Below are 11,813 nucleotides of genomic sequence, written 5' to 3' on the forward strand. Positions count from 1 at the left end.
TGGAGCCAGTTCCTGGAAAACAGAACAGGCTACATGCTCCCTGCAGGCAGCTCCTCCCAAGAAGCAGGGGACAGGAAAGTGCTACACTATGCGTGCATAATTTCTGCGTCCAAAGTCACCAATCAAGTAATTCATTCCTGTTCCATCCCCAGTTAAGGATGAGTAAGGAATACTGGCCAGGTGTGTTATACTAGTTGATGTCTTCCCACCTGGAAGGAAACATCTGCCCTCTAGATAAATAAGAAATGATTATTTTATATTTTTTACATAACAGGAATCTGAGATCTAGAGGAGTCACATAACTAGGTTGAAATCAAGAGAATAATATCTCAATTCTTTATGGTATGAGTTTGGATGTTGTTACCAATGAAATTAGATCATGGACTTGTCTATACAATGCTACATTTTTTCTTTTGCAAGTGAAACAGTCATAAAACCATTTGCAATCAAAGCCTCAGCTAAGGTTTTGACAAAAGCACCTATCATCTTGTGCATAGATGGGCTTATTTGCAAATTTGAATCTTCTGCCATATGAGTAGATAAGCTTTAAAAAATTGAATACCACTATAGTAAAGTTTTTATAGGGAAAGCAGCCAGGCAAAGGTGAGATAAACATGTAAGACAAATGAAAACCAGGAAGTTATCCAATGCTCAATATGAGAAAGAATGCTTAATTTGGTCAACTGGCACTGTGTTTCTATAATAGTTATGAGTCATAAGTACTTATTCAGCTTCTGATAGTTTTAGGTTCTAGCTAAGCACCATTTATGTGCACAATTTTCACAACAAATATACAAAGAAGTTTTTTTTTTCAGATGGAAAAACAGACTTATTTAGATCAAGTGACTTATCTATTTTCACATAATCACTAATATGTGGTAGTGTCAGTATTTGAACCCAACTTCTGACTCCAGAGCCCACACCCTTAACTAAGACATTAAGAACATAAACTGAGTTACTTCTGAATGCAGCACATTCCAGCAGGGAACAATTAAATACATTTAAGACAACCCCCCTTTTTTTTCAAGCTTGTAATACAATTAGATACACATGACACAAACATTTAAAAGGCTGAAAAAATGTTGACAGTGCACAAGTGAGCACAAATAAACATATTAACAAGTGCATGAGCCCCGAGAAGAGCTGGGATGAAAAAGTGATTAGAGCAAGAGTTAAGCTGACAAGAAAGTGCTACCAGTCTGAGCTATTTAAAGATGTGATAACCTGCTTCAGGAAGTAGTAAATTCTCATCATGAGAGAGGCTTCCAACACAGGCTGGATGGACAAACACTTGGCAGATCAATTTGGGTTGTTTTATATGGCTCCTAAAGTCCCATCGACCCTGAGATTCTGTGATTTAGTCAACTTATTTTGAAAAGCCACTATGTGCCTAGTACTAGGACAAGCTCTTTTCACAAAGAGAATTAAGACGCACCGTCAAGGAGGACACAGTCTAGTGGGGCAGTTAGCACAAAGCCAGAAATGTAGAATGACGTGAAATCAGTGCTCATATGGCATGGGAGCAAAGAAGACCTACACCTAACTCAAACTGGGAAGGGGAATTAAAAAGGTAAAGCGGGCGTTTCTTAGAGGTAATACCTAAACGAATCCTTGAAGGAAGAGCAAAAATTAGCCAGGTGTTCCAGTTATCTATTGCAATGTAACAAACTATCTCTAAAACTTAAAACAACAGGTATTTTATTATTTCATAATTTAGGTACCTACTTAGTAGCTGGGCTGGTTGGTAGGCTGCAAGACAGTTTCACTCACATGCCTGGTACCTTGGAGGAGATGGCTTTAAAGACAGGTCTCAGCTAGAACCCTCCCTCTCTCTGTGAAGTTTCAGAGCTTCTCCATAAGATCTATCCAGCAGGGTAGGTGGATCCTTACAAGGTGACTCTGGGCTCCAGGAACGAGTGCTCTAAGAGATCAAGGTGGAGGCTGCAAGGCTTTTTATAGCTTAGCCTTGGAAGTCAGGCAGAATCACGTCCAACACAATTTATTGGTTACACATGGGTCACTGTGGGTGGAAACACACAAGTATGTATCAATAAATACTCGGGAGGCATGATTTATTGGAGGCCAGCACAGAGTCTGGTTACCACACCAGGCTAAGAGGTTTGGGAAATTAAGAGGATGCAATTTTCAGCTAGAATGGATATCATGCACAAAGACAAAGAGGCATATAAGACTAAATCCTGAGAAACAGCAGGCTGCTACCATTACCAGCTCAGCGGTGCATGAGCAGAGGGGACACCTGGGCCATGCCCCATTGCTTTGTCTTCCTGCCACCGGCTCCCACATCCTAGGTCCCACGTAGATGACCTTAAAGGCAGAAACGCATGCTCCTTTCAACATCCTGTCAAAACGTGGTGGACTCCTATGAAGTTCTAGGCATGCAGAGACATCACTCAGCCTTTTAAGGATATAAAAAATGCATATTGGAAACTAACACTAAAGTGGCATCCAGATAAAAATCCTGAGAATAAAGAATAAGCAGAGAGAAAATTCAAGCAAGTAGCTGAGGCTTATGAGGTGTTATTAGATGCTTTAAAACGGGATATCTATGACAAATATGGCAAGGAAGGGTTAAATGGTGGAGGTGCAGGTGGAAGTCATTTTAACAGTCCCTTTCAGTTTGGCTTCACATGCCATAACCCAGATGACGTTTTCAGGGAATTGTTTGGTGGAAGGGGTCCGTTTTCACTGGACTTCTTCAAAGACCCATTTGAGGCCTTTTGGGGGGATCTAGGAAGCAGAAGTTGAGGCACAGAGTCTTTTCTCTGCCTTCAGTGGCTTTCCATATTTTGGAGAGGGGGTGTTCTTTTGATAGCGGATTTACTTCTTTTGCCTCCCTAAATCACGAGGGCCTCACTTCATTCTCTTCCACATCACTTGGAAGTAGTGGAATGGGCAACTTCATATCTATATCAACTTCTAAAATCGTTAATGGCAGAAAAATCACTACAAAGAGAATTGTCGAGAATGGTCAAGAAAGAGTAGACGTTGAAGATGACCAATTAAAGTCCTTAAGGCTAAATGGTAAGGAACAGCTGCTATGCTTGGATAACAAGTAATTCAATGCATGCACTTAACAGAAATGTTAACTCTAACAAGCTCCATCTGAAGATTGATAGGAACTTTTTTTAAGATGCCAAATGAACTATCTTTCAGTATAACTGTACCTAAAGTATTTGTAAATAGCTCATCCAAACCACTATTGGTCAGAAACTTTGAGTTTATTGTTGGGACCACATAATAGGACCATTTTTTGGTCTTTAAAATTGTTGTCAATCTCTGCATGCACTTTGTTTTCTATTAAATGTAACCCAGGGTGCCTGTGGCTCTTTCCTACACTAACACTAGCATAGACTTGCCTTTCTATTGTGTTTGAAATGTGAGCTAAGTAGTGTCAGCCTGCTGTGAAGTTAACATTGCCAGGATGAATCTTCCACAAAAATAATCTCAATTTTTTCAGTATTTAGTAGTGGAAGATATTAATGCATTAATAGTAATGCATTTCTGGTTTAGTTGATATAAATTGAGGATATTTTCTAGTGTGCATGAATGCTGGCAACTTAGTAAGTGTTGACAATTGTTTATTTTATTGAAGTATAATTGACTTACAATATTATATGTTTCATATGTAAAATATAGTGATTTGATATTTTATAAATTATATTTCATATAAATTTATTATAAAATATTGCCTATATACCTGTAATGTACTATACATTACATCCTTGTATCTTATGTATTTTATACCTACTAGTTTGTACCTCTTAATCCCCTTCAACTTTTTTGCCCCTCCCCCTCCCCTTCCCCCTACTGATAGCCACTAATTTGTTCTCTGTATCTGTAAGACTGCTTCTGTCTTATATTCATTTGTTTTGTTTTATTTTTTAAAGTCCACATATAAGTGAAAACATACAGTTTTTGTCTTCCTCTGACTTACTTCACTAAGCATAATACCCTCCAGGTCCAAGCATGTTGCAAAGGGCAAATTTTCATTTTTTAATTGGTGAGTAATATTCCATTGTGTATATACATCATTTATATATAGATATAGATGATATATACATATATCACATCTTCTTTATCCATTCATCTGTTTATGCACATTTAGATTGCTTCCACATCTTGGCTATTATAAATAACTCAGCTATGAATATTAGGGTGCATATATCTTTTCAAATGAGGGTTTTCATTTTCTTTGGCTATATACTCAGGAGTGGAATTGCTGGGTCATATGGTAGTTATATTTTTAGTTTTATGAGGAACCTCCATACTGTTTTCCATAGTGGCTATAGCAATTTACATTCCCACCAACGGTGTCCTAGGGTTTTCTTTTCTCCACATACTCGCCACCACTTGTTATTTCTCATCTTTTTGATGATGGCCCTTCTCACAGGTATGAGGTGATAGCTCATTGTGGTTTTTATGTGCATTTCCCTAATGATTAGTGATGCTGAGCATTTTTTCTTGTGCCTATTGGCCATCAGTATGTCTTCTTTGGAAAAATGGCTATTCAGGTCCTCTGCCCATTTTTTAAATAGATTTTTTTTAAATATTGAACTGTGTGAGTTATTTATGTATTTTGGATGTTAACCCCTTATCAGACATATCATTTGCAAATATCTTCTCCCATTAGGTGGGTTGCCCTTTTGTTTTGTTGATGGTTTCCTTTAATGTGCAAAAGTTTTTAACTTTGATTAGGTTCCACTTGTGTATTTTTGCTCTTGCTTCCCTTGCCTGAGGAGACAGATCCAAAATATATTGCTGAGACCTGTGTAAAAGATTGTACTACCTATGTTTTCTTTTAGGAGTTTTATGGTTTCTAATCCATTTAGGTCTTTGATCCATTTTTAGTTTATTTTTGTATATGGTGTGATAAAAATGTTTTAATTTCATTCTTTTACATGTAGCTGTTCAGTTTTCCCAACACCATTTATTAAAGAGACTGTATTTTCCCATTGTATTTTGGTGCCTCCTCTGTTGTAGAGTAGTTGGCCATAGGTACATGGGTTTATTTCTGTGATCTCTATTTTGTTTCATTGATCTATGTGTTTATTTTTGAGTCAGTACCATACTGTTTTGATTACTGTAGCTTTGTAGTATAGTCTGAAGTCAGGGAGTGTGGTGCCTCTAACTTTTTTCTTGTTTCTCAAGAGTGCTTTGGCTACTTGGGGTCTTGTGGTTTTATGCAGACAATTGTTTAAATATGTAATGTTAATCTTAGGTTTTAAAAAGTTAAGTTGGTAAACTGGGTCTTTGTCATTTGCTTAAAAAAATAAATGTGAATGCATTTGATGAATTTTAAAAAAATCCTGAGAAACACCAGATCAGGAAGCAGCATAGTGTTGTGGTTAAAGGTGCAGGCTCTGGAGTCAGACTCTGGAACCAGTTATTCCCCAGGGTAGATTTTGTATCCTAGAACTGAGCTGTCCTAGAAGGTTATGAATTAAATTAAATTCATTATTTAAACTAAGAATTCAGTTCTGCAGTCTCATGGAAGCCACATTTCAAGTGCTCAATAGCCACATGTGGTTAATGGCTACTGTACTGCACAATGTAGATATAGAACATGTTCATCATCACAGAAAGTTCTATTGGACAGCAATGTGCTAGAAGCTCTTTTAATTGAACATTATTTAACTAATTTGCCATGTTAACTCTGTAAAACATATCAACTGATGCCCAAGATATATTGAAACTTACGGGTAACCACATATTTCTTCACTCTCCAGTTTAACTGTTTGCTTATAAAAAGTCAGTTGTGTTTGTTCCCAGAATTGTGTATTCCAGTCTACTTATATTGTAATTATATAACTTAGTTATATTTGTCAATAGATAAAATGTGTATGGGAGGGCCTCCCTGGTGGCGCAGTGGTTAAGAGTCCGCCTGCCGATGCAGGGGATACGGGTTCGTGCCCCGGTCTGGGAGGATCCCATATGCCACGGAGCGGCTGGGCCCGTGAGCCATGGCCGCTGGGCATGTGCATCCGGAGCCTGTGCTCCGCAACAGGAGAGGCCACAACAGTGAGAGGCCCACATACCGCAAAAAAAAAAAAAAAAAATGTGTATGGGAAAAGTCTTACTTCTATGTAAATTGAATTGAATGCCTTATTAAGAGATTATAAGATATTAGAAGTAGAAACATTTAGAATTCTACTTCAAGAATTTCACTTCAAGATCTCCACTTTAAAGAACATGAAACTGAAATGTCTTAGACAATACAATTATGGATGTGATTTATTAAAGAAAGATGAAGCTGAACTCCAATAAATAGAACCATTTATCAAATAATAAGCACACAAGATATCCTAAGTTAATATAAATATATTTAGAGAGACAGTCAGACATCGTATGCTTCCTAATGGAAGAAGACAACACCACATATAAAGTAAGTCTGGAAAAAATAAAAATCAAACCTGTATATCCAATCAAGTCTCTAGATCCAATTGACAATTTATAGGAAACACAGAGGACAAAGGAACTTGTTAATCTACACATGAGAATGCAATCCTCAAAGTCCATACTCTAGGAAACTGTACAAGACAAACAACCTGGTTTCTTCAACATATTGCCAAGAAAAAGAAGAGAGATGGTGGGGTATGTGGTAGATTAAAAGAGACTTAAAAGAGAAACCAATCACAAGATGTAGACCTTATTTGGATCCTAATTCATATATAGTATATAAAATAAATACTATTTATGAGACAACTGGAAATGTGTACACTGACAGGATATTTGACATTATTAAAGGGATTATTGTTAATATTATAGGTGAAATAATTGTATTGTCATTATGTTAAAAAATGGTCCTGTTCTTCTAGAGATACATACCAAAATATTTACACATGATATATAACATGATGAATGGGACTTGCTTAAATATGGGAGGGGGTAGTGGATGGAGGTATGGATGACACAGGATGAATTGATTATTATTGAGGCTGGGTATACTGAGTACATAGGTATTCATTATACTATTCTATCTACTTTGTATACATTCTAAATTCTTCATTACACAAAGTTTATAAAAGATAAAATAATGTTATCTAACATTTTTCTCACCAAATATTTCTATTGGGACCAAGTTCAATAGCATAAAATGAGGAAAATGAAAACAAAGTAAAATAATAAAGATTAAGAAAGTGCTAATTATTTTCCATAATGTCATCCCTTAGTATCAAACCAAATTTTTTTAAAACATATTTTTTATGTCCCTGCCTTAAACACAGGCTGATGGCACTACAGTCTGCCTACTGAATATTCAGCACTAATTCTGGAATCAACACTGATTCTAATCCCATGTTTGCCACTAACCAATTGCGTTACCCTTAGACAAAGTTCTTATTGTCAATAAACCTCAGTATCCTCATGTATGAAGTGGGATTAATAATAAAAGTACATATACATCATAAGGTCATTGTGAAGATTCAAGAAGATAATCCAATGTAACATGTTTAGCTTGTTTGCAGCAGAGCGCATATTGGGAGCTAATAGGAGAATACAGTATGGAAATTGCAAATGAGAACAATATGGAGAGTAGCTTTGAAGGTCATACCAATGAATTTGGATTTGCTGTATTATGTGAATTGTAAACGTTGTAAGAACTTGAGCAAGAAAAAATGATGTTTGAGAAAATTGACTTAACTACTCTCTCTATAGGATGGGCCTGGTGGGACAAAAATAGTAGAGAAATGGCTTAGTTGTTGCAATTTTTGTACAAAGTCCTACACTTATCTGGTGGTTATAGAAACAGAAAATAGTGGATGTCCAGATATTATTGTGAATAGGTACTAAAGTTACAGATTGCAAGGTGTCCATTTGAGTCCTGAATAGACTATTGATTATTGGGGAGCACCATCTTCAAACTACTCACCTCAAATGGCTAGAGACACAGAGGAAAAAAGATGGAAAGAAAGGTGGAAGAAATAAAGCAGACATCAGTCTCAGGTGTTTAATTCTGTTTCCTATTTACTCACTTTATTCAATGGTAATGCTAAAGATGTCAGAGGCTTAATGTAGAACTGGGTAAATGTGTAAAGTATTATTGAGATTTAATACGACCTGATTGCTTGAGACAGAGGTAAGTTTCAGGAAAATGTCCAATACAGTTTCCTGTTGATGCCTGAACAAATTTTTCTCTTGCCACTCTCAGCTTGCTTATAACTCCAAGCTGTGAACCAAAAAAGTAAGATCGCAAATTGCTCGCAAAGGGAACTACAAGAAAGTCTAAAAGTCACAGCTTTCACTGTTACTCAAAAAACTAGACTTTCTTTTTTCAGGGAAGTAGCATTCTTTATAAATTCATAATTTCTTAAGCAAACTTTCTCAGACCAGAGCAGTAAGAAATGTAGTTAAGGCTCTTATTCCTTCCTAACTGCAATCATCCCCAATGTTATTTTTCCTGTAAAACTAAGCAACTTTAGCTTTTCTTAGTCCATAGAGCCAGTCTTGTAATGTTCAATTGGGTAGCTTGGAGGTTTCCCTTGGGCTACTTCATCACTGCTTCCCCCAACCAGCTAATTAAAATGAAGCTCAAAAAAGACAAGCTTTCCACATCTGACTCCCAAGAGAAGTGAGCCAGAGATTGGGTGTTCAGTCTCTGCCAAACTTCCTGACTTTAGGTGATTGGAATAGATGACTTATGTTTGTACCACCAGTATACTTATTTTCAATGGAATGTGTATTAATCTTGAAAGCATCATGGGGCTTGATTTTTCAAACTGATTTCTTCAAGTAAAATGAATTCTGGAAGCATTAAGCACTCTTACATGACACAGAAAAATATTGAACTACACAACAAAAGAAAAAGAACGTTTGATTTTGCTGAAAGGACTATAACCTTTAAAATGAGGAATTTAGAGCTTACGAAACGTCTCCTCTCAAATGCACTACTTTTTGTATTTGATCACTTTCTCAGCTGTGTAAATTTACAGCATATGCAAGGGTAAACCGGACCACCAAGACAATGAATCCATTCACAATTCACGGGCTGTCCACATCCATGAAAAAAATCCCCTTTTGCCAATAGTTAACAGGAGCAGTCTCTGCATCACTCTGAATTCCATAAGGAAGTATTTTCAGAGGTTGCTTTCTGTCCTCTTTTTTAAAACAATAACACCTTATTAATTTAGACTTCTAACACTTCATCACTTTAGTTTTGCAAATTCTGCCCCCAAGTAGTTTTTTTTTGTTTTGGTTTGGTTTGTTTTGTTTTGAATGTATTAAATGCATAAGCCTGCTATGCGAACATACCAACACCAGATGGCAGTTGTATGCCACAGCCTCCAAGGTTTGAGCTATAAGGTGTAAACTGACTTGTTTGATTATGATAAAGAGACATTCTTTTGAACCTTGTTCGTATCTAAAGCATATTATAAACTTAAATTATAACTAAATCTTAAAATAACATTTTAGAGCAAATGTCAAACAACTGAAGTCCAGGATGCAATTTTATTCATCTCCCAACATACTTTACTCCAACAGCCAACCATATAGTAGTGTTTGATTAGAATGCTAATCCTCATATCTAGTATCACCTGCACCTTCCTGACTTTTTCACCTTCAATTCAGTCTTGTTTTGCACCTTCCCATTGACTTAGTCAGGCATGACATAGCTACCCTGCCTGGCTATCCCAACAAATTAAAGAAACAGCAATTCCTATGGTCTCTTCATCTCCCTGCAGCTTTCTGGATTTCCCATTTGTTCTCTCTTTCTTCCTCTTTACTTAAGAAACATAATTTACTCTCTACAATTCTTAGATGGTTTCTCTTCACGTTTTGTCCCTGATTTTTACAATTAGTTTTATTTTTCTTGTTGAGAAGAATTAGCTCAGCTCCATTGCTGGAGCTGACTGAAGCTTAGCAAAAATAGCAATTAAAAATAGGCAAACAACCCAATTCCAAAATAGGCAAAGGATTTGAACAGATATTTCTCTAAAGAAAGTATAAAATGGCCAATAAGCACATGAAAAGATACTCAACATTGTTAGTCATTAGGGAAATACAAATTAAAACCACAATGAGGGCTTCCCTGGTGGCGCAGTGGTTGAGAGTCCACCTGCCGATGCAGGAGACACGGGTTCGTGCCCCGGTCCAGGAAGATCTCACATGCTGTGGAGCGGCTGGACCCATGAGCCATGGCCGCTGAGCCTGCGCGTCCATCCGAAGCCTGTGCTCCACAACGGGAGAGGCCACAACAGGGAGAGGCCCGCGTACCGCAAAAAAAAAAAAAAAAAAAAAAAAACACACAATGAGGTACCACTTCACATTCATTAGGATGGCTATAACTTCTTAAAAATGGAAAGTAAGCCTTGTCAAGGGTGTTGAGAAATTGGAACTCTCATGCACTGCTGCTGGGAATGTAAAATAGTGTAGAAGATAGTTCGGTGGTTTCTCAAAAAGTTAAACACAGAATTACCTATGATCCAGAAATTCTACACCTAGTTTTATACCCCCAAAACACTGAAAGCAGGGACTCAAACAGATACTTATACACACATTTTTATAGCAGCATTATTTACAATAGCCAAAAGGTGAATCTACCAAAGTTTCCATCAACAGATGAATGAATAAACAAAATAAGGTCTGTAGGAATATTACTGAGCCATAAAACATAATGAAATTCTGATACATACTACAACATGGATGAATCTTGAAGACATTATGCTAAGTGAAATAAGCCAGACATAAAAGGACAAATACTGTATGATTCCATCTATATAAGGTACCTAGACTAGTCAAATTCATAGAGACAGAGAGTAGAATGGTGGTTGTCAGGGGCTGGGGGGAGGGAGAATAAGGAGTTAGTGTTTAATAAAGTTTTAGATTGGGAAGATGAACAAGTCTAGAAATGAATGGTGGTGGTGGTAGCAGTGTGAATGTACACTGGTTACAATGGTAAGTTTTAATGGTAATGTTGTATAGATTTTACCACAGTAAAAATCATTCTGTCTAGCCCTAAACCCTAACATAAAAGAAACATAAAACCTTTCTTGTTAGTTACTGACTCCCCAGTAATTTTGCAAGACTGATATCTGCATATATGTGAAAAACCTTTCAGATATGATAACAATGTGAGAAAATTGCTGTTTTTCCACCATGAACAAAACATCTGTAAACTCAGTAAATTTGGCATAATGTATACTTTCTATAAATAACAACCAAAAAAAAACTTTAAAAAAAAAGTGCCCATTGGCCACCTGCTGATAATGAAAGCCTAAATAAAAATTGCCTCAGGGCTTCCCTGGTGGCTCAGTGGTTGAGAGTCCGCCTGTCGATGCTGGGGACGTGGATTCGTGCCCCGGTCCGGGAAGATCCCACATGCCACGGAGCGGCTGGGCCCGTGAGCCATGGCCACTGAGCCTGGGCGTCCGGAGCCTGTGCTCCGCAACAGGAGAGGCCACAACAGTGAGAGGCCCACGTACCGCAAAAAGAAAAAAAAAATTGCCTCAATCTAAAGGACAGTATGCCATCAAATGGGAAATTTGGAATAAAGGAAAAACAAGCAGAACTTTACCTGGCTGTATCACAAATCCATTAATTCAGAGCTTGAGATTATTCAACCCAGGTTAGGCCAATGTTGACATTTCAGTGTCTAGTAAACATTTCTTCTTATCAATGTAAATAAGAGAGAGAATTAATCAATGTAAGAGAACAACCGATTTATAAGGGTTTTTTTTTAGCACATTTATGGTCTACATGGAAAAGAGTGTTACTAATCATAAGTGATTGTCCCACAGTTGAATTTTCCATAAATGCCAGTATTTAGGGTTGCTCATTTTGTAATGTAACTGTTTATC

General features: G+C 37.1%; 1 pseudogene; it reads left to right on the forward strand.

Annotated features, from left to right (window-relative positions):
- The first annotated feature begins 2,342 nt into the window (after window positions 1–2,342).
- Window positions 2,343–3,077, forward strand: LOC132481541 (dnaJ homolog subfamily B member 6-like; annotated as a pseudogene).
- The last annotated feature ends 8,736 nt before the right edge of the window (window positions 3,078–11,813 follow it).

Source organism: Mesoplodon densirostris, chromosome X, assembly GCF_025265405.1.
Source record: "Mesoplodon densirostris isolate mMesDen1 chromosome X, mMesDen1 primary haplotype, whole genome shotgun sequence".
Lineage (NCBI taxonomy): Eukaryota > Metazoa > Chordata > Mammalia > Artiodactyla > Ziphiidae > Mesoplodon > Mesoplodon densirostris.